Here is a 6,547-nt window from a genome sequence, read left to right on the forward strand (position 1 = left end):
TGTTCCTGAACACAACTGTCCATAATGATCTTTGTCTTTTAGTTCAATTATGTTTAACGTAAGGTTACACAAACACACACACACACACACACACACACATTATAGAACAGAGTGAAAGTATGAACTCCCAGATGAGCACAGTGTTCAGACTTGTTCAGGGCTCTACCTGCAGACTGAGCTAAAACACTGACAGCTGGGTTAAATGTCATGTGTTGGTCCAACATCAGGCCAAGACATTTATACTGATCAGTGTAGGACAGCAGTACTGTCCCAAGATTAACAACATTCAACTTGGCCTAAAATGCTCCACTTGTGTTTTGTCTTAGTTCTCCATTAGTCTCCACTTCCAGCACAGTTTTGAAACAATGTTCAGCATAACGTGAACATTTTTTCTTTCTTAGACAACAGAGTAGAATCATCCACATGTAACATGGCTCTGTTGGTTGAGTTTGGGATATTTCAGTCATAATACCAATTTAGTTTGAATATCAAACAGATTGTCAGAACTAATGCTTTCATTTTACAGGGAACCCTCCCACCTGGTCCATTATTAGAATAATAATGTTTACATGAACCACTGACCCCAAAGCAGTTATATGAATGTACATGACCAACACACTGCAGCAGTGGAAATAAGGTGGCTCCAAACATACCTAATGTAAACATCACCACCTCAGGAAAACATCCATTTTGCTGTGATTGTGTAGCAAAGCTTTAGTCCAATCAGCTGCAGTGGTTTGGTTCCACACTAAGATAAGGATTGGCTCTAAGGGCTGGTCTGCTGGGGGAGCAGTTGCCCCGTTGCCCTCCTCTCTCTGCTGCAGGAAACATGTTTGCTCCGTCTGCCTCGCTGATCTCCCAGCTATGTTAAATATCAGTCTCAGGATTCTGTGGACTGATATCAGATCATTCAAATGAAAATCCGTCAGAATTGGGAAAAGTATTTTTTTTTCTCCCCCTCATTCCTATAGGCCATGAAAGATGATTTAGATCAGAATAGATTCTGCATATTTAAGTTTGATTTCCACATTCGACTGTTCATGTTTCTTCAAATATATCATTGAGTTTGGTTTTCAGTCTAGAACTTTTGGAGCTTTTTGTACACTGTTTCTGAAATGAAGTTAGTCAGATAGTCAGACTGAAGACATGTCTTTAAGACATAAGTCTGGATGACCCATAATTTTTTACTTCTCAACTCTGACAAAACAGAAGTTATCTAATCATCTCATCAGTCTGGACGGCATCACTTTGGCTTCCAGCTCCGCTGTAAGAAACCTTGGAGTAATTTTTGACCAGGACATGTCCTTTGTCTCTCACATAAAACAAGTTAGTCGGGCAGCTTTCTTCCACCTGAGAAACATTAGGAAAATCAGAAACATCCTTTCTCAGGATGATGTAGAAAAACTAGTCCATGCATTTGTAACTTCCAGGCTGGAGTACTGTAACTCATTACTATCTGGATGTCCAAACAAATCTCTGAAAGGCCTTCAGTTAATTCAGAACGCTGCTGCACGAATATTAACAGGAACTAGGAAAAGAGATCATATCTCTCCTGTTAGCTGCTCTTCATTGGAATTTAAAATCCTTCTTTTAACATATAAAGCTCTTAAAGGCCAAACTCCATCGTATCTCAGAGAGCTCATAGTTCCTTACTGTCCTAGCAGGCCACTCTGCTCTCTAGATGGAGGTTTACTCGTGGTTCCTAGAGTCTCCAAGAGTAAATCTGGAGGCAGATCTTTGAGTTATCAGGCTCCTCTTCTGTGGAACTAACTTCCAGTATCAGTCTGGCGGGCGGACTCTTTAGCAGTTTTCAAGACCAGGCTTAAAACTTTTCTGTATGACAGAGCTTATAGTTAAAAACCAACATATCAATTAGCATGTTTCTCTGAAGTCCTTGCTTCTCCCATTTCTAAGCATGTGTCACCGTTTACTACCCCTCTTGTGTGTGTGTGTGTCTCTCTCTCTCTCTCTCCCACTCTCAACCCAACCAGTCAAGGCAGATGGCCGCCCCGTCTGAGCCTGGTTCTGCCCGAGGTTTCTGCGTCCTAGAGGAAGTTTTCCTTGCCACTCTCTCTTTGGTTTCTTCAAATAATTTTATAAACAGTTAGGTCTAGACCTGCTCTATTTGTAAAGTGCTTTGATGTAACTTTGTTACAATTTGGTGCAACACAAACAAATATGGTTTGATTTGTTTTGACTGGTTTTAGAGTGGACTTACCTGCCAGAGCTCAGATTGTTATACAGGAGTTCATATGTGGCAGAATCAGAGATAGAAATAGTTTGGCTGACTCTGCTGTTTGGTTATTTCTGATGTGTTCAAATCACAATGTTGACAGTTTGAATGAGTTCAGGTTTTTTACAGTGTTGTTTCATTTTCTCATTAAATCTTGTCAATGTTTGTATTTGACTGTTGTGAAGCTGCTTCCTGTTGGTTCAGCGGTTTGACTTTCATTTTCTCAACTTCTACTTTCTAAACCTTCAGCTCTGAACACATGCTGAAACACTGAATACTTTCAAGCAGAAACTTTGTCTCCTAAAGTCACATCTTTTATTCTTTACTCAGGTTGGAGAACTGCAGTTTGTCAGAGATCAGCTGTTCTTCTCTGGTCTCAGCTCTGAAGTCCAACCCCTCCCATCTCAGAAAACTGGACCTGAGTCTGAACAGGCTGAAGGATTCAGGAGTGAAGGATCTGTGTGGTTTTCTGAAGAGTCCTCACTGTAGACTGGAGACTCTGAGGTCAGACTCATGTTTTATTTCTGCTCTCAGATTAATATGATGTTACAGTTGTGGTGACTCTGACCTGCAGACAGGTTTATATTTATGAGGGAAAATCCTCTTTAGGTTTTAGACATTTAACTGTTAAATGGTTCAAAGTAAATTTTTATAACAGATTTTCAATCATTTGAAAATGACATTTTAATTTTGCACAGTTTTTATTCATGTTGTGAGGTTCTGTCAAATGTTTTCTCATTAAATCTTGCTAAATTTGACTGTTGTGAAGCTGTTTGACTTTCATTTTCTAAACCTTCAGCTCTGAACAGATGAAGTACTGAATGATTTCAAGCAGGAACTGTCACATATTTTATTTTTCACTCAGGTTTAGTCACTGCAGTTTGTCAGAGATCAGCTGTTCTTCTCTGGTCTCAGCTCTGAAGTCCAACCCCTCCCATCTCAGAGAACTGGACCTGAGTCACAACGACCTGAAGGATTCAGACCTGAAGGATCTGTCTGATCTTGTGAAGAGTCCAGACTTCAGACTGGAGACTCTGAGGTCAGTACAGTTGGACTCAGTTCATGTTCCTTTCAGTAATATTGTTTAAATCCAGTATCAGAGCAAAGACTCAGTGTTTCCTGTGAACCTTCAAACTCCTCAATGAAGCTGTGAGAGGAGAACAGAAACAGTTTTCAGAATTAGACAGAAAGACAGAGAGAAAACAGTCAGCCAATCAGATCAGTCAGAGGACTGATGTGATCATGTGACCATCAAATGAAGCAGATACCAGCTGAAGAACTCAGAGATGTTCAGATTCTGGTCCTCGTCCATCAAACTGTCAGATCTAAGCTGAGACTGTTTGTGAGTTTCCAGCTCAGTGTGTTCACTCCAACACGTTAACATGAGCTGAGAGGAAGCAGCTGCTGCACATCTGGACTGAACAGGACTGAAGTCCCTGCAGGTCTTTATGCTGGATCTGCATCACTGACTGACAGCTGATGGACATGGAGTCAGGAAACACTGATGGATCTGCTCTCTTCTTCTCTACACAGCTGGAAGTGGAGGCGGTGAAGAGGAAGGTGTCTGCTGATGGAGGATCAGCTGCTTCCTGATGATCCAGATGTTGCAGCAGCAGCTTGTCCAGACTCTGGACCATGTTCCTGGGAGGTGGAGAGGAGAGCTTCATCCAGCAGAGACTGACAGAGGAATCAGAACTGGTCTGAGAACAGAGTCCAGTCCACCATGATCCCAGAGACTCCTCAAGTCCTCCTCTCCTCTCAGCCAGCTCCTCCAAACTCCACCTGGGGTTTAGGTTCAGCTTCTTCTGGACCCTTTGGGCTGCTTTGGGAACATTTCTACAAGCATTACTCTATAAAACATGTCATTTTTGTTGTGAAACATGTGAAACATGGCACTGATTAAACGTTTAAATTGGCCCTTTCTTCACTTCACAAAAACATAAATGTTTTTTTTAATCATTATCTCAAATAATTCTTATTTTTAACATGTTCCAAAAAAATTTATGTAAATAAATAGGATGCTGAAAGAGCAGAACTCAAGAGGACATTGCAATTTTTATTTCATGTACTAAAAGACCTTTGTAAGATAAACAATGTCCTGTTTTAATCTCTGGGATGGTGATGATGCGGCCTGGGTGGGAGATATTGTTTATTTTTGGACTTTAATGTTTAAAACACTTTGTGCAACATTGCTATTAGTTTGAAAAGTTTTGTATAAATAAAGTTTAAATGGCTGATATAGTGATATAACACAGTCCAATAATGTTCTAGCGGAGTCTCGCAGCAGACTCTCAGCTCAGTGTGTGAATGTGCTGCTGCTGAACTGGGACTCATGAGTTCCACTCTGAACCAATGAGTCATGAATCATGAGTCTGACTGTGAACCAGTCTACAGTATGTGCTGTGGGTGAGTGACAGCTCATAGCGGGGAGGGAAAGGGAGTGAAACAGCAAACCAGAGCTGCTGCTTTTCCTCCTTCTTTCTATATGAACATGAGCACCATGATGCACACTGCTGTGTTCTCATATCAAGCTCATGTTCACCTTCTTTCTTTCACAGGGAGAACATGAAAGAAGCTGAAGCTGAACTCAGCCTTCCAACTTTAGTGCTCCGTGTCACAGACTGATCCATTTTCTGACGTTATAGTCCACACCAGGCTGCAGCCTCTCTGTGTGACACTTTGTTCATCATTATTTTCACACTTTAGTTCCTGCTTCTTTTCATTTAGGCTCCATGTAGGCTGTTCATGATGACTTTGTTTGTGTGTGGCTGTTTTCTTCTGAATGTGGGATCTCTGTCTGAATGAAAGTTTCACAATCACTGCCTCAGACTGCATTCAGAAGGAATTGTTGAAGTCATAGAAGCTGAAGAGTTGATGATCAGAGGCTGACAGCTAAAGGAAGCTAGAATGCACACTGCTCTCTGACAGAGTCGGCCTCCCTCCACATTTAGGAGGCTTTTTCACTTCTTACAACAGCTGACAAAGGGCTCATCTGGGATTTGAACCCCGGACCTGTCACACCCTGAGCCAGAATCATCCTGATTGTTCCTGGAATGGTTTGGTTAGTCAGAGTGTGTCTGTGTGTGTTCTTGTCTCTCTGAGTGGTTGGAAATGAAAATGGAGATCGGTAGAAGCAGATGACTCTGAGGATGAATGAATGTTTCACTGACAACATCAACAACTGTTTACTCACCTCTATAAGACTGTGTGACGTCACTGGAGATCAAAGGCATTTCCTGTCCTTCATCTCTCTCCCACGCGACACCAACTCAAACGTCACACTCACATTAGATTCAGCCGGAACGGCGCATGCGCGCAAAAAAGCTCACGCTTGTCTGCGAAGACTGAAGTAAAACACAAATCAGCAGTTATTAGACAAATAAGTGGCGTTGAATTGAACTAAAACCAAATCTGTTGGTTTGTTCCTCCTTCTACTTATTAAAATGCGTCTTTTCCTGCTTTCGCTCATTTTTGCAATCACAGACTGAGCGAAGCTGCGCACTTCGTCCACGGTGTGTGTGTGTGTGTGTGTGTGTGTGTGTGTGTGTGTGCTCTTCTGATGGTCTGAGCTCTCAGTTCATTTAAATACTTTGTTGGATCTGTCTGTCTGTATCATGTCAGAAACTCTGAAACACTCTGAACTTCTTTAAAACACGGTGGATTTACTGATATGAAAGTGTCCAGCAGTCCATGATGGATTATTATAGAAAGATATCAGCTTTAATGTAAATACATTGTTGTATATAAACACAGAAATTACAATAATCATCTGTAAAACTTGTAAAAAAAATGTTGCCATCTCACTCAGCAGGAACAAAGGAGGAGCTTATGTTTGAACCTGTGTGAGAAAAACAGAAAAAAGAAGACTCTCCCTGATCGGGTTAGCTGCCACGTTATAAAATGCAGGAAGTGTTGAAGGCTGCTGATGACTGGAGAATCATGACGTCATGGTAAAACATGTTAAACAAGCATTGGTGGTTCAGTGGTAGAATTCTCGCCTGCCACGCGGGAGGCCCGGGTTCGATTTCCGGCCAATGCAGAGTCACTTTTTAGTCACAGTGCTGCTTGGAAAATACCCTGATAGACTCCAACACACTGTGACTTTGTGAAACAACCAGTGGAGCCCCCTGGTGGTCAGTAGAAGTGCAGCCCCTCTGAGCTGGTGGCAGACGAAGGCTTCAGTCTGCACACATCTTCCACATGTGATGGCACACACACTGTGTATTGTGGCAACATCCGTCCCCTCAGAGAGAATCTGCTCTTTAACCCTCCTGTCGTTTTCACCCCCCGCCCCTTACTTTAGTGTTCCTGCTC

General features: G+C 42.0%; 1 non-coding gene across 1 annotated transcript; it reads left to right on the plus strand.

Annotated features, from left to right (window-relative positions):
- The first annotated feature begins 6,201 nt into the window (after nucleotides 1-6,201).
- trnag-gcc (transfer RNA glycine (anticodon GCC)) lies at nucleotides 6,202-6,272 on the plus strand. Its single transcript has one exon. It is a non-coding gene; the product is annotated as a tRNA-Gly (tRNA).
- Nucleotides 6,273-6,547: the final 275 nt, after the last annotated feature.

The sequence above is a fragment of the Echeneis naucrates genome, chromosome 2 (assembly GCF_900963305.1).
Source record: "Echeneis naucrates chromosome 2, fEcheNa1.1, whole genome shotgun sequence".
Taxonomy (NCBI): domain Eukaryota; kingdom Metazoa; phylum Chordata; class Actinopteri; order Carangiformes; family Echeneidae; genus Echeneis; species Echeneis naucrates.